Raw genomic sequence first — 24,241 nt, 5'->3', positions numbered from 1 at the left:
TCATTAATTTCTCTTGTTTATAAATGGTTCGTGCTATGTAATTTATTAATAAGGATATATTCTGTCTTTTGCTTTTGTTTTCATTCTTGGCAAAAAGAGGAGCACCAAGTTACATTAATTAATTATTATTTTTTGGGTAATGCAATACAATTCTTTAGTGTGTATCCTATGTAATTCGAAGAATTACAGCAGCTATAAGATCCGATTACATTGAAAAGTCAACTAGAATTTTTGTTAACCTTAATGTTCTGACTTAGATGATGCATTTTGCTTTTTTCCTCTTCTCTTATAAACGTCATAGCAAAGTAAAAGGAATATAGATCATCATCAACTAAATGAAGGAGTTATCTAACCAGGTAACCAAACATGGGGCCTATCTTGGTGTCATTGTCAGAGGCACACATCTGAAGTCTGTATTCGTAGCTACAGAATAAGTGGGAACAGTATAGTCTTTTTCAAAAAGCTTCCTTATTATTAAAAGTCCAAACAGATAAATAATAGCAAAATATTAAGCCTGTTTGCTGCTTGAAATGCACAGTGAAGAGCCTTGCATTGAGCTTTTACACTCCTCTCTGTTGGAATTTTTTGTTCTGCTCCAATACTTGAATGAATATGATGGCAGGAAAATATTCAATTTATGAGTTTTGTGCTTGTGATTTGTGTTTGTATATGGACATTTATTTTGTACTCCTTGTAAGTGTTATTTTTTGTGTTTGTTGCATAGCTTCTTTTTGTCCATTCAATTTTCCCTCTTTATTGTTTCAGAAAATTCTATCATCACATTGTTTAGTGTAGAAATGTTATTATGAATATAGGTTTCGGAATCTCAAAATTATATCAATTACTGATGTTCTTAATGTGATAAGAGTACTAAGGAAAAAGAAAAAACTGACAAGGTCGACCTTTATGGATCTTCAGTCTTCTATTCTACTTTCATTTTTGAAATTTTATGCATGGTAGGTTTATACCATTGGGTTTCTAACAATGCACACACACACACACACACACACATACATATCTATATCTATCTATCTATCTATCTATCTATATCTATATATATAGATATAGATATGTAGATATATATGGGAAAATTCCCGATCAATACCCTGTACTTTGGCTTGAGTGACAATTTGGTCTCTAAACTTTAAAATGCGACAATCCAGTACCCAAACTTTCAAAATGTGATGATCCAGTACCTTCCTTTAACCAGTCCATTAATCAGCCGTTAAGTGGCATTTGAAAAGTCAAAAATGCCCTTCAAATGTGATCTAATTCTCTTTATCAATCATCCAAATGTTGACAAAAAACTGAACAGTCCCAAATCCTAGCCTCTTCTATTCAACAAAGTTGGTGACTGTTTAGAAGAATCTAGAATTTGGGACTGTTCATTTTGTTGTCAATTTTTTGATGGTTGATAAAGAAAATTAGATGGCATTCTTAGGGCATTTTTGAGTTTTCAAATGTCACCTAACAGCTGATTAGCGGACTGGTTAATGGAAAGTACTGGATTGTCACATTTTGAAAGTTTGGGTACTAGATTGTGTCATTTTAAAGTTTGGAGACCTAATTGTCACTTCAGCCAAAGTACAGGGTACTGATTGGGAATTTTCCTTATATATATATATAAACTTATAAAGATATATAAAGTAAGGTTAAGGCAAAATTTGATTAGTGTGAGATGAACATCTTGCCTGTAACATTCTTTCTTGTACATCTAAAGAATCATGTAGGGACCATCGTTTAATGATAAAATCCCATGTTGAGAAATATGAGCTATGGGTTCAAATATGAGAGCAGCCACCTTGTGCAAATTTGCCAAAGGTTAGGTCTATATCATGTAGGGACCAGCATTCTGGATAGCAGCAGCAGTTATTCTTATGTGGTATACCTTTTATTTTTGTCTTGACACCATGGTTCAGTCCCATCAAAAATTGCAGAACTCCTGTGGACCACTTAGAATTTAGAAACCAATCTATTAAATGAGTTTGCATGTTTCAGATGAAAATAAGATAGAGTCAAGTTCATTGCATAGGATCATGGCAGTAGCATATTCAGGTACATTATAGATTAAAATTCATTTCTTCTCTTAACCAATTCAATATACTTATTTTATATTCTTTGCTCTTTCTGTATCTTTTCATGTGTAACAGGACCAAGTGGAAATTCTCCACGAATACAGAGAGGGCAACCACAAATTGTGGATATTCTTGCAAGCTTTGATGTGAGAGGATGGAGAATTATGTTTTGCAATCAATGCAAGACCTCCCTCATGAGGCATGTGTTGCAGTTAAAGAAGATTATTGAGATTGCCTAACTAGAATTAGGCATTGTTTACTAGATCCAAATGTTTTGTGAAATAAAAATCGGAACTAGAGCTGGTTTCCTTTTTCTTGTTTTCTGGTTGTTCATTGTTAAGGGGTAAGGGGAGGTTCATGGCCAGTTGGAGGGGTTACTTAGGAGTGGCCCCTCAAGTGGAGTCCCTGTTAAGCCCTCTCCAGTTGGCCTTGGCTCTTGGTTGGAAGATGGGCAGGGGAGGTACAAATCCCCTATGTCTGGTTGCAAACTTGCAATCTGTCTAGGAGGAATTTGGGTCTCCTTGAAACCTTTTCTAATCTAGTCTTTTCTTTTAAAAAAGCTTGTGAGCCAGATAGATGTTTTGATTTGCTTACATGTGGGAATTACATGATACTAGAAATGCTTTGTTTATTACTTTTGTATTTTGAAATGGAATACTAGAAATCATTTTCTTATAAAATAATCTCACAATTACCTGTTCGTACCAACTAATGGTGTTCGTAGGATCTCCTAAGTAACTTCAATAACAGCTTATTAGATGAATCTTCTCTTTGCTCTATTGAGTATTGCTTTTATCAATAAAGCAACAAAGGTGTTAATATGTGTAAATTGACTAATCAACTAGAATATTTCGTTGACCTTCTTCTCAAACTTTATGATGCATTTTGGTTTTTTGTCCCTTCTTGTATAATTGTTGTAACAAATTAAATGGACTATAAACTACAATCAATTACCAGAAGGAGTTATCCGACCAGGCAACCACAAATAGGGCTTATTTTAGTGTCATAGGCACATTTGAAGTCTGTTATTGTAGCTACAGAATGAGTTCACTGTAGTCTATATTTCCATAAGAAACTTCAACTAAATCAAACACCCTTCTAAGTCTTGTTTGTGTTCCATTAATGCACTAGCAGTCCAACACATTTCTCCAGCCTCATTCAAAATATACCTAATTATTGAAAGTCTGAACAGATTAAGAATAGCTAAATATTCAGCATGTTTGCTGCTTGAATTGCATGATAATGAGTCCTGCATTGAGCTTCTACATTCCCCTCTTTTGGAAATGTTTTTCCTTCTGTCAATACTCTAATAAATATGATGGTAGGAAGTTATTCAGCATGCAAGTTCTGTGCTTGTTTTTTTGGGTCTGCACATGAGCATTTATTTGTACTCCTCGTAAGTGCTAGCTTCATATATCATCTAATTTTGTGAATGGCTTCATTTTGTCCACTTTACTTGCTTTTCTCTCTATTGTTTTAGAAAGTTCTGAAACCTCATTGTTGTTTATAGTGTAGAAATGTTATCATGTGAACAGATTTTATTATTTCAACATTAGATCAATAACTGCTAGTCTCAATTTGAAAAGGGTACAAACAAAAAAGAGAAAAAAATTGACAAGGTTGACCTCTATGGATCTTCAGTTTTCTTTTCTTCCTTTAAATTTTATGCTAGCTGGGTTTAAGCCATTGGGTTTCTAAAAGAGAACTAATCTTTGCAAATCTGTATTCTATTCAAATGGAAGCAACCGGAGAATAGTAGGTTTTAGAACTTTCCTCAAGATCTTGGTACAGAGTCCATACAACCCAAAAAGAATAAAAAAAGATTACTAAGGTTAGGGGAAATATTCATTCGGGTGAGATGAATCTCTTGCCATTATTTGGTGAAATGGTAAAATCTCAGGCTGAGAAGCGTAAGTCATGGCTTCAAGTCAGAGAGTGGCCACTTTGTTCCACTTCTCATCTTATTGCATAATATCACGTCCTCCAGACGGACAGAGTGCCAAGTTTATGGTGTTACGTATAATATAATGCAACACCCAAAGTCCCAAACAATTGGCTAACAACATAATTTCTATTACGGGTTAATTCTGCAAATGAGCTGAACCAAATATTTAAAACAAAACCTCAATCCCTCACATGTGTGTGGAATCAATGAATCATTCATGTGTTTTGACTGTCATTATGAAGGATACATAAATTAATACAATAAAATGCCTGAACTCCATTTTTAGCATATTTGGATACTTCATCTACATGAGATGAAATTTTATCATTGTCAGAACCAGAGTTCAACCCAGAAAGCTACAAGGGTTATAGATTTTACAGCTTATCTGAGTGGTTCGCTCATTGATTTCAGCTGTGCAGATCACATAGATACTTTTTGGACTTGGTAGAAGAGAAAGGCAACACAGTCCAACAGAGGTTCAAGGTCCATGACAAATGGGGAAACAGCGGAATGACAAAAACTACTCTGAACACTCGTTAACATCTGCGCCCCACAAAGGCGCACTCCAAAATGCCCCACATCACATCTCCACCTTGCACTGTGAACATTTTCCGACAAAAAACTACTCTGAAGACTCGTCACATCTGCGCCCCAGAAGGGCGCACCCCACTATGTCCCACAGCACATCCCCACCTTGTATTAGGAACATCTCCTAATGATGTCCTATCATCTCCCATACTTGTTATTGGGAGATGTTCCCAAGACAAGGTGGGGATGTGCTGTGAGGCATTTTGGGGCGCAGATGTGAACTCGCTACTTTCCCTCTCAAAATACATAAGCATTGAATAGGTAATTAATTAATGAGAAACATATACCCTACTGTCCTCCAAACAAACCAAATACCACCTATGTACCTACACAGGTTCTGCCTTTCTCTAAAAATAATGAGTAGTGACATGCTTTTTTTGTGCTTTTTTTCTTTGTTTCTATATCTACCTAAACTTTGAATGCCGACTTTATCTTCTCTTGGCCCGATCTTCATCTCATTAGGAATTAGATCACTTGGCCAAAACGTGAAATTGGTAACATCTCCCCTTGAATGATTGACAAGGAAGATATTCTCAATGCATAGCTGTAATGTGTCATGGGTAGAGATGTGGGAATAGCTTGGGGTTTGAGTAGGGATGGAAATTTCGTGGGAATTTCCAGGTATCTAACCTGTCCTGACCTTAATAGGACTTGTTTATCGAAACCTTATAGGGTTTGGGATTTTTTATTAAAACCATATAGGGTTTGGGATTGTTTATTAAAACCATATAGGGTTTGGGATTTTAGATTAAAGCCCTATAAGGTTTGGGATTTTAAATTAAAACCCAATAGGGTTTGGGTTTTGAGTTTAGAGTATTTGATACCCGATTCCCGGGATGCATAAATATGAACCTATTATATTATATATCATGCACAAATTTATAAATTTTAAGTAGTAAGATAATTATTCTATTATTAATATTTTATTTGTATAAATTTTTGGGATTAAAATCATCATTTGATTTCAACTTGGATTTGATAGATTTTTTTTTCATTTAGTTATAAAATGCTAATTTTAAATATTATTTCTTTTATTTTTTAGTTGGAATTGTTAATCATATATATGGATCTATTGTTTTGATGAACACAAAAGTTAATAAAATCTATTTTATTTCATTAAATAGCATAAAAAGGCAAGATGGCTTAGTAGCTTAAAATAGTGCTAAGGGATTTGATGATATCATTAATTAATTCGGGTTCAAGTCACACTATAAGCATTGAGAAACTTTTTTTAATAGAAAATGTTTCTAATACAAGGTGGGGATGTGCAGTTAGACATGTTTGGGAAATTGAGAGGAAAAGTTAGACGGGTTTGAAATCAGGGATACATAGGTGGGTTTGAGAATGGATAGGGCAATTTGCACGGGTACCCTACCTATTGCCATTCCTAGGTAATAGATCTGAGCTCCATAAAGAATTGCCATGCCTGTGCCTTAACCCTTGTGTTGGAAATTTCCCCTTGCAAAAGTCAATAAGAGGTCCCCATTACAATCTCTCAAAAGTCTGCCTCCACTTCGTGATATCCACACGCGCAGAGAGTGTGACACTGCATTTTGCAGTCAAGGGAAAGACCTTTCCTTGTGAGTAGTTTTATGATTATCATGGGCTATGTGGTTAGGTGTAAGAGGCCATTACAGGGTGATGGGCTTCATCTTACATAGCTCCATTGTCCTTAGGTCTTTATAGGGTGGTTGAATTCAAGGATCATTTATATGTAAATGTTGGGCGCAACTGAGCCCAACCAAACCCCTATGGACTTTCTTGAAACCTTTGTAGGTCCCACACCATACATTGTTCAGGTCTACATGGCCCTGCAATTCATAGGAAAGTGATCCATTAAAAATGGGCCCATTACTAATGTGATTAATTAAATAGGCACATGACAACTTAATGTGACATGGGGTGAATTTAAGTTATGGATATTGGTATGGAGCACCCATTATTTTAATAAGATAGAGTTTATCCATAATGATAAACCTTAATCCAAATTTAATTTGAATTCAGCTCCTAGTAGGACTAGAAGAGTGCTCTATATAGGTGAAGAGAGGGATGGGCAAACCATTCTATCATAAGTTCTTTCCAGCTCTCTTTCTCTCTCTTACCTCCCTTTCTCCCATAAAAGCCTAGTCCATTCTAGCCCTAGTAGGGATATTTTTCCTCTATTCCTAACTATGTTTTTAGAGAAAAAATCAATCCTAAGAAGGCTCACACTATTACATCAGTCCCAAGAAGATTAGAAGTTCAAAGTGTAGAAACTACATTGCTAAATCGACTTCACTTGTGGATTCCATATCAGGTATAATCAAATTTAAATTTAGATTTCAAATCTGGTCAGGTTTACTGCAAGATCCATCTCGAAATTTTTTATTTCAAAATCATCAAGAAATCGGTTCCTAGGTTTGGTTAGAAAATATTTAAAATTTTGGCAAGCCAATAGATTTAGTTCGGCCATATCTAATCTGATTTATAACTCATCCAACAAGAATGATTTTGTTCTTCATATAAAGACTTCAATCATTCTATAACTTCTTTATAGGTAGACATTTTCATACTGTTTTTGGATGGAGTTGTGTAGGGAAGAAAGAATATAACATTTGGCAAGAGAATTCTTATGCTATCAATCATTATGTTCTCTTATTTATTCTTTAAAGTTTCAATTCCTAAGTGCTTCTAGTGTATTCTAAGTGAACTTATCCAATTTCTTAAATGTGAGAACGATTTTGAGGTAACAGTCTCCAATCAACATAATTATGCCCTTTAAGCTTGTTATAGTTGAGAAGTTTGGCAAAAGATTCATTTGTATTTTCTATAATTCCAAATTGCATTAGTTATCCCACAACATTATTTCATGTGTCTCTACATAGAAGAGTTTTCATCTATATTCCATTTACATTTGTTCATCTTTGAAAATTCCCTTAGATCTAGAGATAGAGGTGTTTTCACATCTTAAAATGTGAAAAGTCACATAGGTCCATGGGGCCAATTGTTTCAACTGCATAATCCCATCAATTTTTATGAAGAATACTTGTTATCCATTTATGTAATAGATACCCTCTTTGGCTTCTATCAGAAAAGATCCATTGCCATTTGTTGGTTGAACCTTTCCAATAGTAAGTGTAATCTATCAAATCGGTGACGCAAGGTTTTGTGAGAGTGTTTTCCATTTTATGTAGGCCACTTCTAATAGTCTATAACATCCCTATCATCCAATGAAGGGATCAAAGAGCATTGATGATCAAGTAGATAGCCACATTTTAAGTTGCATCTCCATTTACCACATCAACTCACCTTTAAACTATTGATGGAAGGCCTTCAAAGATAGTCTAATAAACATATGATGGAACTTAATTCAATCCTAAGTGGATCTAGGGTTCAGTTAGCCTTAGTGACTCCCAATTAGATTTCTGATTGGTTCAAAAGGTAAGTGGCAATGAGAGGATCCCTCTTGGGGAGGAATCTAATAAAAGGCCAATTCATCAAGGGATATCATTCAATTATCTTAAAATTATCATGGGAAAGATGTACATCCACCCATGATACATAGGATAATCACATTAAGTCTTGACATAGTCAATTGCTTATGGCCCATGTCACAAATTCAACATATTCAGCAAGTTTAACAAATTAAACAACATAACATATCATAAAAGTAAATGGGCTCGACTTAATTACCACTATAACCAATGGGCCCAATAAATAACTTAGTGACATAAAATTCTTATGACTTAATGCCATCCCATGTGTTGAGTTGAGCCCAATTGCAAAATGCAATTCAGCCCAAAACATGGACAAATTAAGATAGGCCTATCATGTTATAACCTTAATTGAGTTGGGCCTGATTTGCATGAGGTCTGAGAACCTCATACCCTCCATTACAGATCTAAAAGTTCACAATACAATGTGATTCTCATGGCTGCAGCATCTTGCCACCATGACAGTTTGAATCCACCATACATGCCAGGGTTAATCGTAGCAATAAAGTTGGGTTTGTTGTATTGTAACCTCATGTAAATCATATGGTGTGATATGATCAATCTAACAAGTAAAATTACATGAAAAGATAAAATTGCGATAATATCTACTTGTGTGTAGTGGTTTCATGTTTACTAGCTGCACATAATCAGATTTCACTATAATTTGATTCTCACTCATCTTTTTTCCTAGATGTATCCCCATGAGAAGAGTTTGAATTTCTGAAAAGATAGCTGATCTCCGAGTTTGGAGACTAGAACATGAAACCCCTTTAAAGAACCTGGAGTTTTCTTCCAAAATAATAATACCACAACGAGCAGAAGAATGATATCTTAAGTGAGAAACAACCATTTCTGTTTTATTTCTCTCATTTGACAAGGAAGCTAAACTAATACAATAGCCAACTTTTTAGCTAGGACTAACTGCTTGAAAGGTGAATGGTTTTCCTCCCCACAATATCCATTTAAATCTCACATATTTTGTCCCACCTACCCATATTTACTTGCTTTTGTCTCCATCTGGTCATCCAAGATTATTAGCTTTGAGCCTTTCTCTAGAAACAATAATCCTAGTTTACCCTTGTACTCCTTCGTTGTTAAACATACTTATCTTATTATAATCTGGTGTTTAGCTTTTATTTAATGAAATTTAGTCTTTAATATAAAGGCTAAGGACTATGTTGGCTAGTTTAGGTTATGCTGGCTAAATTTTGGAATGCATATACCAGTAGGCCATGACAGTCAGGAAAAAATATTATTTTTCTTGTAGGTTGTGCTTGGTTTGAAGGAAAATGTAGGTTAAGGTAGGAAAACCTTTACAAAACTTGGATAGGTTCCTTACCTTTCCCTACCTTTTCCTTCAAATCAAACACAACCGTAACAAATGGAGAAGTGATATAAATTTAGGTTACTACCTTTGTGTGCAATGTCCCTGTAGTATTAAGGATTTTTTTTTAGGTAAATTAAAGACTGTAACCCTTGACTTTGGGGCTGTTGAAACTTAGCACTCCGAACCTTGCTTAGCGACAAGCTTGAGATTTTGGATTTCGGCAGATGCCCCTACTCCATTAACTGGTTTGATGGAATCATGGAATGTCAATGTATGAAATTGCCTTGATGGAATGACAAAAAAACTATAAAATGATGAAAATGGGCATGCTAAAGCACCATATTTCTTTTGAATTGGGTTGCTGTGCTTTTAAACCCTTGATCTTAAATTCTATTTCTTCATTAACAAGGGTTTAGAAGCATAGTGCTGAAATCATTGACAAAGGTTTGGAGTTACAACTTTTTTTTTGAGCATGTCCATTTTTTGCCAAAAAAATGCCCATTTTCATCATTTTGATAGCTTTTAATCTCAGCCTATTCAATCATGGATGGGAAATTTAGTAATTTTATCTTTCCTACAACCTCACCATTCACCGATAGTGGGCAATGTGCAGAAATCCATAAGTCCAAAGGGGTCTAGCTGCAAAATAAATTTTGAGGACCGAACATAAGCCTAATATTGGGTGGCAATCTACAAGTTACCATTTTTTTTTTTAATTTATCTGATGCACAATTAAGGAGTTTTTTCAAGGTTTGTACATTAGAGGGACTTGAACAAGTGATCATAAGAAGGTAAATAATAAAGAAGCAATTTCGAGACTAGCTTCAGTCAGAGCAAAGTCCGTTCCAACAGCCTTTATAGCCTTGCATTGGCAATGTCTCCATAGTTATGTGATTTTTTTCATGGAAAATATTCTCGATGCAAGGTTGCAAGGGGCTGCTCGAAGGGTGTGAGCACCGACTTGCCCTAATAGAAGCTAAATTCAGCAATATCGATCTGGTTTATTGGTGTTTATTAATGGTCATATGACCCCTCTCAAAATTTATAAGAGAAATTTATGATTTGCTCCCACTTATAATTTTTTATTGATTTTTGAATGCATTATCCTAAACCCCCACTACTCCCTTTTGTGATACATTTCCTCACCTAACACTGTTTACAACCATACACACCAATAAGAATTTATGAGATGGAGGAAAACCCCAAATTATAATTATGATCCCCATTAGCAATCCCACATGGACCCATTCCAAAGAAAAATGGTTGAATCCAATACTACCCGTTATTCAAGTTATTTTCTACACATTAATTATCATGGTCTACTATTACTTTAGCATCACTTTCAACTTTGAATAATAGACCTTTCCTCGTGGACTTATCTGAAGTTAAAATAATTGACTTGAGTGCAGTCCTACAGGTCTATTTGGTTTGTGCCTATGATTGGAATCAAAATCCCCACAATCAAAAGTAGAATCACCTATTCTTGAAGCTTGTTTGGTTCTACTAAGAATCAGAATTGGATTATTGTTTGGTTCAACTAGAAGCAGGATTTGGAGTCAGTCAAAATTTATAATTTTGCCCTTATTATTATTATTATTATTATTAGAAGAAGAAGAAGAAGAAGAAGAACATGATGATGATGATGATGATGATGATGAAGGGAAGAAAGAAGAGAAGGGAGGAGGAAGAGGGAGAGAAAGAAGAGGGAGTGGAAGAAGAGAAAAAAAAGGGGAGAAGAGAAAGAAAAGGAAGATGAGAGGGATATGGGGGAAGGACAACTAACCAGACTAGTGTAACCTTGCAGGAGACGGTGGTCATTTGTAGCTATTAAGGATATGAATTGGGTTTGTTATGTTGTTATAGAGTTTGAGATGGATTGAGATAGAATACATAGAGTTGTAGGTAGAGTCTAAGAGTTTAAGTATGAGTTTGAATAGGTTTGGTCTATTTTAGTCTATAAATATGATGTAATTACTACATTCAAATAATGCAATATTTTATTGGTCTTCTCTGAAGTCTAACATGGTATAAAAAATAAAGGTCTGAACCTAGAGGCCTCCCACCATGCATCCTATGTTTTCGGTGGGTGGTTGGAATCTTAGCCACCCTCCAGGTCTACTCTCTCTGTTTACTTGTTATGTTTCCCATTCAGTCACTTTTTTTAGTTTCCTTTATTCTTAATATTGTTGCTATCCTTATTCTTCTAGTTCTATTTTTATTTTTACTTTCAGTTTCTCCCATCTTTCCATTTATAGACTTTAAAGAGAAACTCACTTATCAGATTTCAAGCCCCTATTCCAACATAACTTTAGATCTTATTAGTTCGGACACCTTCTGCATCTGATATTACCCTCATCGACTCTTTGCTACTGGGATCTTCAATCATATCATCCTCAAAAATAGATTTACCCCTTCTCCTGCCCTTTCTTACACTTCTACTATTTCATTGATGATTCATCCTCGTGTATATACCTCTTATCTACTCTCTTATTGGACTTCTTTCTACACAATTTACCTTCTTTACCTCTCTCTTCTCTCACTTATACTTGTCTACCTCTCTATTTCTATTCATATATGGCCATTGTTGGCCCATTTTAGATAGACTCCAAAATCCAACTTGTTAAGGCATCTTAGTTGACCCAATGAGGTCTATTGGTAGCTTGTTTTGGCCTAACTTCAATCTGGCCTATATTGTCCCAATTTCATACCAATACAATCCCATAGAGGCTCTTTTCATTTTGAAGAAGCAATAGGTTCTTGTCATTATGATATGCGATTGTCATAACCAGTCATCCATTACTTGCCACACCATTTTCACAACTGGACCTCTTTCCACATTGTCATCACTACAACTTCAAATTTTGAATATATGCACATCATCAGCTCCTTACCACATCATATTATAGTTGGGAGATGCAAACACATCATCATCATTGCTGCAAGGTTGAAATAATGTTGTATTTTAAACATCCTTTGAATTACATCAAGACTTGAAGGGTTGGAAGCCATCATCATCAACTTACAATATTTTTTGGTCAAACACATGATGATCATTGATCCCCATGTGTTTGAGGGGGCATATTAAGGATATGGATTGGGTTTGTTATGTTATGATAGAGTTTGAGATGGATTGAGATAGACTACATAGAGTCCTATGTCGAGTCTAAGATTTTAAGTATGAGTTTGAATAGGTTTGGTCTATTTTAGTCTATAAATATGATGTAATTACAATGTTCAAACAATGCAATGTTTTATTAGTCTTCTCTAAAATCTAACAATAGCTAAGTTGGAGGGAGGAAGGCCAGTGAAATGTTAACACCTTTGGTTGAATAGGAAATGGGGATCTTTTTGTAAAAGAAATAATTAAATAATATATTAAATTCACTATTAACTTTCTATTGTGATTGTGAACAACTTTCTTCTTCCCTTGAGTTATTCCATAAGATGGCAATAAGGAATGTGGTTTCATTGAATACTTTAATAGATGGGTGAGTTATTCCATGAGAGCAACATTTCTATGTGAAATACTATGATGGGTGTGCATGTCGAGAGCAAAAATTCCCAAAATGCAGTTGCCACATTCTGTGAATTGCTTCAAATAGAAGTTGAACCTGACCATATAACAATCTTGACCTTGATCTCAATGCATCTTCAATCACAAAATAATAGGATGGGATCATAGTTATCACCTAAAAATACATAATAGAATGAGAATGAAATGGCTATAGATTCAACCTCAAGAATTTATTAATACACTCCTTAAACCACTCTAAAGAATTAATAATCATAATAGTCTACTCCAAGCACATAAAGGCCTAAAACCACTTGTAGGGGCCCATTGTAACCATGTTACATTTTTTTTCATCCTATTTTCAAAATTATTTTGTGTTATTTTAGTGTCTTTTTAGGTTATTCAATAATCTATCCAATGAGGCCTAAAACCTTATGTTTAAAGACCCTCCACTCTCTAGGAATGACCAGCATATAGCAAAAGGGAGTACTTTCTGATTTCCAAAAGATTTCACTTCACACTGAAACCTTTCACCTACCTACAAGATAAAAGCATATGTAATCTTCTGGGATCACCAAAACCCTACTAAAAAGACTTAGAATGTACACCCATGCACCCCAAGATGGATCATTTTGTATGAATATGTGGTTGATTGACTTCCCTGCTTGGTTGCATAGCAAACAAACATAATCAATAGCCATCCCTCTATGAATGAGATGGTCAATCATTATAATCCTGCCAGAAATCACAGTCTACAAGAAAAATGAGATCTTAGATGGAACCCGGGCTCTATTCAAATTATCATCCAAGGAAAAGGATTAGACATTGGACCCATCAATGGGAGAAGAAAGCCACCACCAAGAACTGACGTTTGGTTTCTGTCAATTTGTTTTAGATCTCTTTTATTTTCACACTAAAACCTTTCTAACCCCTCTTAACACTTTTTGTAGTCCTAAAATATTCCTTAAGCTTTTCTTATCCCATCATTAGTTCATTCTTCATAGACTTATACTTGGGTCTATGGTTTTATCGGGTCAGATTCAAATTGGGTCCAGCCACATAAATTGAAATTTGAATCCGACCAATCAGATATAGGTTATCTGCTTAGGTTCAGATCATGCAAAACTAGATCAGATTCAGATTTAATCAAATTCTACTTTATATTTCTTTTAAACAAATAAAAAATGACCAGTCCTATCAGTTTGCACCAAAGGAGTTGGTCTAATGTAGAAGCTGAAGAGTCAGAATTGGAATTTTGTGAAATTTTGTGTTTTCGTATTTTTGGACATTGGGGATATGTTTGTATTTTCCTATGGAGTCCAATGGTAGGGTCTAATTTGTCTAGTTATAGTGTGTTTATGTTTAATGTTTAAGTCATTGAATAAGTAGAATAAGAGTTATTGAATCTTAGTTTAATACAAGTATGATGGTAAATAGTGAGAGATGAGGGAAGGGTTATTTATTTCCAATGATATCTACTCACTACAAAGTTGAGGCTTAAGTGAACACCCACAACTACTAATTCTTTCCATTCTTCCCATGCAGTAATCAGCCAATGAAGACTGTCAATGACCATTTGTTTTGCACGAATAAGTTCATTGGTACAAGAACTCACATCAGATGGTCTAGACTAGTATCAGGTCTTCCATTTCTAGGTCCTTCAAAAACTTTATCTTTGGACAATGAGTGAGAAACATGTGTTAATTTCTTGTCTTTCTTCTTGGCTTTTGCTTTTGCAAAATAAGATCAGATTTGAATCTATTTGGATTGGATGGGGGCAATTCCGATTTGAAAATCCAATGAGGGTATATCTCAATCCATCAAAATAAGATCAGATTTTGGATCGGATCAAATTGTGATCCAATCCATTTACACCCCTAGTCTTATATACCTTTACTCTTTGTAGTCCATCACCCGTTGCCATTAATAAGATTGTGCTAGATTAGAAATTTTGTTCGGCATTTTTTACTAGTATGCTAATAATCCACATGAGTTTTCAAGGTATATTTTGAAAATTTGGAAGAAAATGAAGGATAAAAGACCTATTATGTTTAAGCCTTTTACCGCTATTTTAATTATAATAAGATTTTATAATCAATTACTAACTTTTATTACTTTACTTTTATGATCTATCTTATTTTATTATCTACTTTTTCTTATTAGCATATAAGATATATTTGATTTATCTTATTTAAATTTTTAAAGTTTAAATTATACACTGTACTGGGAAGGTGGAAAGTAGGGGTGGCCACGAGCCGAGCTGTTCACGAGCTGTTCGAGCTCGGCTCATGAAAAGATTTGCTCAGCTTGGTCTAAACCAAGCTTCAAGCTGAATTCGAGCCTACCAAATGGGCTTGTTTGCTAATCGAGCCGAGCTCGAGCTTAATATAGCTCGGCTCGTAAGGCTCGTGAGACCTCAGCTCGACACCTCAGCTACTATGGGAGACCTCGGTTCGGCACCTTGGCAACTGAGGGAGACCTCAGCTCGGTACCTCGACAACTAAGGGAGACCTCGGCTTGGTACCTCGACAACTAAAGGAGACCTCTGCTCGGTACCTCATCAGCTGAGGGAGACCTCGGCTTTGCATCTCATATCAACACCTCAGCTTTACAATCAGAGGCAACCGAGCTCGAGCTTGAACTTCCTACCTTTTGACTCGAGCCAAGCTCGAGCTCAAGTCACTAGTTTGAACCAAGCTTGAGCCTAATAATTTATGACCGAACTGAGCTCGAATAGCCAGATATTCAGCTCGGGTCAGCTCGAATCCCTAGTGGAAAGAGATTGAGAGAGAGAGAGAGGTTAGATAGTCCATTGGGGATGTAAGATAATATTTAAGAGATGTTTTAGAAAAAAATATGTGGAAGAGATAGTATAAGAGAAATTTTAGGAAAGGGCCAGGTTTTACGAGTGATTCAATGAGATGGTATCGTTAATTAGGGAATTAAAATAATAAAATAAAATAAATATTAAAATTACAATGAGGGTTTTGGAGTCTCATGCAGATTAATGTTAAAGGGGACAATTTGATTGTTCGAAGCATATTCAATAGCTTGTCTTTCAGCTATCATAAATTTTGGAATAGATACATAGATAGATTTTTGTGTGGTGCCATGATGATGGTGTCTGTGTGAGGATGGGAAGAAAGATCTATATTGAGAATGACAAACTTATTTTTAAAAATCCATAAAATATTTATTTGCATCGGCTTTTTTTTCTCTCTCTCTCTCTAGTGATTGAATGCCTATGATGTCTCTCAGCTTTTTGTTTTCTTCTTATTACCTATCAAACCAAATATAACTTAAAGTGCATCAAGAAGAGTAATTACTTCATATTCATGACATGAATCATCTAAATTTAGCTTTATGAACAAAAAAGTCTAGACAGAGTTGCAAACAATATATTAGTTTAGAATAATAGCAAAAGCACATTAAAATAATACATTATAGAATTTGCAATTCATACATAAAGGAAAAATAGTAATAGTAGAACAATAGAATTTAGTTGGTAAAGAAAGATAGGATGGACCTATAGCTTTTGGCCTTACCTACGATGAATGGACATGAAAGATGAGAGTGGAACCGTGGTGAGAAATTTCAAGGGTTCCCTACCTTTGGTGTTAAGGGCCTTAAGGCTTGACGTGTCGATTGGGGAGAGAGAGAGAGAGAGAGAGAGAGAGAGAGATAATTTGTTGATTCTTTGCAATGGATAGATGCTAAGAAAACGGAACTCTATAACAAACCGAACACACCTGAACTGAAAGGTTCAAACTTTGGTCCTTAATGATCGGTGTTCTTTGAACAAGTTAGAAGTAATGGAAGGGGAAGGTGTCCAAGATCTTATTATCAATAATTTTGATAGTTTTGTAAAACCATTATTTTATTAATTTTTGTAATCTTAGAGAAAACTAATATAATACAATTTTGTTAATTTACAAAATTAATATTGGTGAATTTGGAAAAATTAATTTTGATAGGTTTGTAATTAATTGTGGTAAGCTCTTTTTTTTTCAGTCTCGTAACTAATTTAGAAATACTATTCTAGGTAAATTTGGTAACTAAAGTTTGTAGATTAGTTTCGGTAATTCTGTAAAATTAATTTAACAAAAATTTAATTAATAAAAAATTGTAATTTACCAAAAAGGATAATTTCAGTAAATTAATATTGGTTAATTATGACAGTTTATTGAAAATTATTAATTTTGATCAATTCAATAAAAATTAATTTTTGTAAATTAATATTGATTAATTATGACAAATTAATAATTTACCATAAATTAAAACATAATTAGTTTTTTGACTAATTTATATTGAAAAATAAAATATCAATAATTCAGTTGTCAAAAAATTATTACATTTTTAGAAAATTGTTGAAAAAAAAGATAAACTATTTCACTTTCATAAAATTCTTGATAAAGTCTAACATTTTTAGAAAATTATTGATTAAATTATATTTGAAAATAAAAGAAAATGAATTGTGATTAACTTTTAATGGACAATAAAATATAAATTATTAAATTTTAAGAAATACTTTTTAAAATTAATACATTTTTCAAAAAACATTATTGCAATAACTATTGAAAACTGTTGAAGATCAATTAGTTTTATGATATTTTCTGAGTAGATGTTTTTTGTTAGTTGTTAGATAGGAGTTGGGGACCACAGTAGTTATGTGAGTCCAAATTTTATTATGTTTTTTGAGTGATCGGTTCACTTTTCTCTCTGTTGGGAGGCGTGGGGAGGAGAGAGATTTCCCTCTAGCTAGGGTTTTCTTCTTCCGGAAGGGTTGGTTTCTATGTGTGTGATAATAAATTATTTTTTGAAGGTCTCCAATCTATTTTTTCTTACTGTTGAACTGTTTGAAGTAAAATGGAGAGTTGGAATACTGAGATGAAATCTACCGGTACTATGGGACTGGGTGTTGGAGGATTATATGTATTTTAATAAGAATTTCTGTTTTATCTGTTGCTTTTTGCTATATAAGCCTTTATATTATGTTTGGTTTGATAGGATAAGAGAAAAACAGAAAATGAAGGTTAAAGCTTTCATAAAATTCTTATGACCTTTACTTCAAATTTCTATTTCTCTCTTACTTTTATCAAACCAAATACAGTATTATGTTTTAGAATTTTATCCCATACAACACATATATAAGGCTGCAACTTAGAAGTCAGGTTGAGTTGAGCCAGGCTGATGTTCGGGTTAGGAATAGGGTTGAAATTCCTGAACCCAACTTTACTTTGAGTGGAATTAGGGTTGACCCCTTGGGCAACCTGAACCCAACTCTATAATACATGTCATATATAAATAAATATATTATATATGATATACCATACACAGATTTGCTTTGATGCATAATAGTTGTTTAGCCCCATCACATACTATCATGTCTTAAAGATAATCACTTAACTTAATCCCAATCCAAAAGACTAAAACCCTAATAACATATTTTATTCTTCCCCTCCTCTCAGCCCTTTGCTACCTATAAGTAATAACTCATAATAAACTAGTCATTTCAAATGCTTACTTTTCTGTTTCTTTTTTCTTTTTGTTTTACTAAAAGAACTAATAAAAACATCAACAAACAAACACTAATAAAGCATAGATCAATATATGTAGTGAAATTTGAGTTAAAATATGCTATTGACAAGTTCTACATGATTTGAGTTAAAATATGTAGTGAAATTTGAGTTACAGCGGGCTTCTTTCTTATTTATTGAATCGAAGTTTTGTCGACGGGCCAATAGACTTCCAAAAGCCTTGAAAGTTTGTGGTGTAATTATTTCTGTGTATTTCACACTTTGGCTTATTGTATGGCTTCAACAGGTCCATTTGCATACTCTTGTTATTAAACTGGAAGCCCAAACTAATAAAACGGGTTTATGATTGCATGATAGTTAGAGGTGTAAATCGAATCAAGTCGTCCGTGTCCCGGTATGGTTTGGCACAGCTAGATATGGCACAATGACAAATGCACCATGTCAGACCCGGCATAGAGATTCATACAGTGTTGGGCCGGGGGTTCAAAACCTATGGGCTGGCATGACATAGCACGTCAGCACGTTGATAGCTTTCGGCATGAAGTTCTTTTTGTGTGTAAGGGATATTAAAGTTGCTATGCTTTGGTTTGGCCGCCTTCTTTGGGTAGTGCTCCATGACGGTTAATTAATTTGGTAGCCGATGCTGCAGTAAGGTCGGGGTTGATAAAGAGTCTTTTGTCACTCAAAGAACCCTACAGGATACTGATGCACAGAGATGCCTAACATTAAGTGCTCGCGCAATTGATTGAAATTACCTTGATGGTTTTTTAGAAAACACATAAAACAGAAAAATAAAAAAGAATGTGAAACAATAGAAGAAAATCAACAAATTTTAGGGTTGGAGGGGAATTCTAGGGAGTAGGAAATTTGACAAAGAGTTTAACTCAATCATCTGAGGAGGGATCATTCCCGTCAAATTGTTGTAGGAAAGGTCTATTTTTCTCAGATTTGAAAAGCTTGGTGGGATTTGTCCATTTAAATAGTTGTGCAAGAGAGATCAATTCTATACATGAGCTCAAGAACAACACCCTTGTAAGTTTCGTACTAGAATTTTGTTGTGACCTCCACTTCTACTTCCACCGTGACCTTTTCATCACTCAAATAATTTCTATATCCAATTAACATACTTTTATATGAATATATATGAACATATTCCAATTCAGTAAGCACAACTTCTAAGTTTCTTCCATATGAACTTGATTCTCCTTCAAATGTGATGTAATTTAAGCAAGAAGGTATCGAACCTGAGAGAGAAGTCCATTATCTTGAGATTTTTCAACTAGCACAATTGAACTAGAATTTGACCTTCAAATTGATCCCCTTTCAAAAGCAGTGCATTTAGAGATAAAAGCCCACCAATCCATTCTGGAATTCCACCATTTAAGTGGTTATCCTTAATGTCCAATGTCACTAAGGAAGTACTATTTGAGAATGCATTTGTCATTGGTCCTTCCAACCTATTTTTCTGAAGATGCACATGTTCCAAATCTTGTAGGCTAAAGCAAGAAGGAATCGAGCCCTAGATATTGTTTTCAGAGAGATCCAAATACATGAGGTGTTGTAGTTGACAAAACTCACTTGGAATTGATTCTTCAAGATGATTATTACTTATAACAAGAGACTGAAAACTTGATAAATTTCCCAACCATCTAGGTAGTGGACCGGATATGTTGTTATGACTGATATCTAATTCAGACAAATAATTAAAACCATCCAACAAGCTATCTGGAAGATTTCCGCCAAAGAGATTGTGATCCAGGTATAACAACATCAAATTAGTTAGGTTTGTAATTGTAGGAATTATTTTCAATACAAATTATTGTATGACAACTTGAAAAACGTTAACATGGAGCACCCCGTGACCAAGCGCTCTGGAATTTGACCTGATAAATTATTGTTGGAAAGATCTAAAGTCCATAATGATTTCATATTACCGATTGATGGAGGAATTTTTCCTTCAAAACAATTTTGTGATAGTTTTAAGGTTCTCAAATTTGGAAAGATGACACCGATATTTATTGGGATTGAATCAGAGAAGTTATTGTTGGAAATGATCAAAATAGACAAATTTAGACAAGGATGAGAAGAAAAAACAAGAGGGCATGTAAAGGAGTTATTCATTAGATTTAGGCTTTGTAATTTGGTATTTTTTTCTAGCAACCAAATAGGAAACTCCCCCTTTAAGTTGTTTCTAGAGAGTTGAACTAATCTCAACTCATGCTGGTAGTAGAGGAAACTCGAAAATGCACCATTTTTGAATGTGAAGCCTGATAAGGCTATATAACATACCAACAATGCTCCTGTATTCTGTCGGATCAGGGAGAGCTGAACCAGATGTGCAAGTTAAAGTGGTAGAAGGAGACATGGGTGTTTGGATAGCCTTAGATTCAGCCATCTTAGTCCGTTGGAGAAAATCCCTGGTGTATTAGGGTTGTAGGCGGGTTCAACACCTAAAAAATAATTGAGTTGATCAAGTTCCCGTAAAGCAAAGGTAGAACCAAGGGACTGCAAGAGGGAGTTAATTGCTGAAGTGTCATTGTCCGTGAAAAGGAGATCATCGACATACACCAAAAAATAAATGAGAGTGCCTCCATTGCGGTAAACCAAGAGTGAAGAATTAGTTTTAGATCCAACAAATCCATGTGCTTGAAGAAAATTGCTAAGACGGTGAAACCAAGCTCGTGGGGCTTGTTTTGCTTTATAATTGTTATGACCACAGTGTGAACATTGTAGCTGCATTAATTGATGGTATTTGAAGATCTGATGAGTTGTGAGGTTGAAGATCATTCAAACGAATTTTTTAACTAAGAAGCATACCACAAAAGTCATCAAAGGAAAGAGGATCTGCTCTTGTAGTGACAGATGTAACAAATGGTCCATAGTTAGGGCCAAGGCCTCCTAGAGCGGCCAAAATGAGATCTTCATTAGACATTGGGTTGTCTATTGCTGCAAGATTATTAGCAATGATACGACATTCTGAAGGTACTCAGTACAACTAGTAGATCCACTCTTGAGATTTGCTAATTGAAGTCTCAATAGTTGAACTCTCACACGAGAGGATGAGGAATATGTCCGAGTAAGTTTCTGCCACGCATCATAGGATGTAGAACAACTAACAACATGTGCGATAGTGGATTCAGTGAGGGAGGCAATGATCCAACTTAATATCATTCGATAATTTTGTTGCCAAGTATAAATAGGATTGACACTCACTGTGTCTTCAGTATTAGTTCTAGGGACAGGCTTCCTAACATAATGAGGAGGGCAGGGGTTCATACCATCAATATATCCCAATCGTTGGTGAATTCTGAAAATTGGCATGAGCTGAGCCTTCAATTGATTAAAGTTGTTCCCGCTCAACTTGATGGGAAGAAGGTGTGCAATGTTTCCCTTGTTTGATGGACTAAGTGCACTCATTGATCCATATGCTACAGTGGTTGCTCTAGAGGAGGTGCTTCCTTGTACCATGAGAGCCCTGATACGAGAGCTCTGATACCAGGTTAGGAAGAATGCAAAAACTGGACAGTATAGAAAAAAAAGGATTTTCTCTCACTAGATTGATTGTAATTGAAACCAAATATATACAGTTGTCAGTTACAATATCAATTTGAATTTCAAAAAAAGATACAGGGTAAATTTGGTTAGTTATAAAATAAGTAATTAATAGGGGAATTAGTGAATGATTGAGTCAGTTATTGTCGAATTGTACACATAGAGTTGATGCAGCAAAAGCTACACGCATGAATTTGATCCACCGGTGGTTCAACTAGATTTGAGTAATTTAATTAATCACTGTATATTTGGGCAGATCCTTAAATTGTGAGGCCATATAGAAGTACATAACTTCAAGTCATAGCAATTTACATACATGGTTGCTTTTGATTTTTATGGCTCTATATTTTGAACCATGTTTATGTAGGGGTTCCAAAATTGAGCATAATAACGACTTAATCTAGATTATTTTGAAAAAAAAAAAAGATTTTCTCAGTAGAAATGAACAAATAAATTTCTTCACAAAGTGAAAAAAAGAAAGAACTCAGTTTGATTGTGGTTCATATATAGTGGGATAGGTTCAATGCACGGATTCCCTTTATGTCTCCAATTCCATAGGGGAAGTGACCTATTAATTAGTTGCATGAAAGATCAATTCCAGACAAGAAAACTTCCCAATTTCTTTCATATGGTTCGTTTTCCCTTGCAAATGTTATGTTGTTGAAGCATGAACGTATCTGACCAGAAAGAATGTTGTGGGAGAAGCCCATTATGCTAAGCCTCTGCAACTTAGGAATTCTACCTTCAAATTGATTTCCTTCTAAGAGAAGGGCACCTAAATTTGAAAGTTCACCAATCCTTTCTGGAATGGCACCAGTTAAGTGGTTATAACTAACATCTAGAGTCACCAAGGAGGAGCAATTAGAGAATGCTTTTGACATTGGTCCTTTGAGCCCATTATTTTGAAGATGTACTTGCTGCAATGAACTTGGACTAAATTGAAGTTGGTCCAATTGCCATAGTTACATGTGGGACTGGCCCTTCATGACAATTATTAGGCATGGAAAGAGATATAAGTCATGATAAATTTCCCAACCATCCAGGTAGAGGACCATATATGTAGTTATGACTGACATCTAATTCTTGCAAATAATTAGAACTATTCAGCAAGCTATCAGGAAGGTTTCCCGTAAAGAACTTGTTGTCTAGGTACAAAATTCGCATGTGGGTTCATGATTTTTGAACTGCCGTTGACCTGGATGGTTGGACCGTTCTGCCTAGAAACCATCCAAGCAATTGGTTCCGTTTTACCCTAAATCTGGTGCTTGACCAAAAATGGTTGAATCGGTCAGTGACCCATTGACCCAAGCAGTTGAACCATCGATCATTTCAATGGTTTTTAGCTGTTTTTAAATTTTAATTATTTTTTTCCTTTTTTAATTTATTTTGTCATAATGGATCATCCATTCGGACTGGATGGTCGAACTGTCGACCTAGAAACCAATGGCCAGAATGGTTCCAATTCCAAGTCATTTTTTAAAATGTTGGTCCAATCCATTTAAGTAATTATTTCTAGGTTTGGAAAAATAACACTGATATCTCTATTGGGATCGAACCAGAGAATTGTTATGAGAAAGAAATAATTGAGACAAATTTACACAGGGATGAGGTGGAAGAAGAAGAAGAGGGCCTATAAAGTAGTTATTCATTAGATCTAAACTTTCTAATTTGGAATTATTCTCTAACAATCAATGGGAAACTTCCCCTTCAAGTTCTCGTTGTCAAAGATTGAACTATTCGCAAGCCGTGTTGATGGTAGAAGAAGCTTGGAATGGAACCATTTATGAATGTTAAACTTGATAAAATGAGAGATTTCAATTGGAAACTTGGAACCCAATTTGAAGAGTCGATTTCTACAACTAGGTTGTTGTCTACAGAATGAAACACCTCGAGTTTGGAAATGTTAGCTAATGAACTAAATGAAAATGAACCTTGGAAACGATTATAGGAAAGAGAAGTACTCAAGTGAGGTGAGATTAGGGGTGTCAAGGGACTGGCCAGTCCGATCCAATCCAATGTGAGTCTATTATAAATGGACTGGGTCCAATCCAATTCAATGAATGTTTTGGATCAATTTGGATCGGCCCAATTCAATGTCTGGACCGTTCAATCTGTTCAAATTCATTTTGATTTAGATTGGTTTCAACCCAAACCCGGTCCATTGACATATATATTCTTATCTTATATCAGTGGGCCAAATATTGGCTTAATCCAATCCAATCCAAAATAAATT

The 24,241-nt window shown here is 34.9% G+C and overlaps 1 long non-coding RNA gene across 1 annotated transcript; it reads left to right on the top strand.

Annotated features, from left to right (window-relative positions):
- The first annotated feature begins 1,929 nt into the window (after positions 1–1,929).
- Positions 1,930–2,389, top strand: LOC148872463 (uncharacterized). Its single transcript, XR_016108162.1, has 2 exons — positions 1,930–2,055; positions 2,151–2,389. It is a non-coding gene; the product is annotated as an uncharacterized LOC148872463 (long non-coding RNA).
- The last annotated feature ends 21,852 nt before the right edge of the window (positions 2,390–24,241 follow it).

Source organism: Nelumbo lutea, chromosome 2 (genome assembly GCF_056320005.1).
Source record: "Nelumbo lutea isolate HS-2025 chromosome 2, American lotus-T2T, whole genome shotgun sequence".
Lineage (NCBI taxonomy): Eukaryota > Viridiplantae > Streptophyta > Magnoliopsida > Proteales > Nelumbonaceae > Nelumbo > Nelumbo lutea.
Note: the sequence above shows the minus strand (reverse complement) of the source record. Positions and strands in the feature narration are given on the sequence as shown.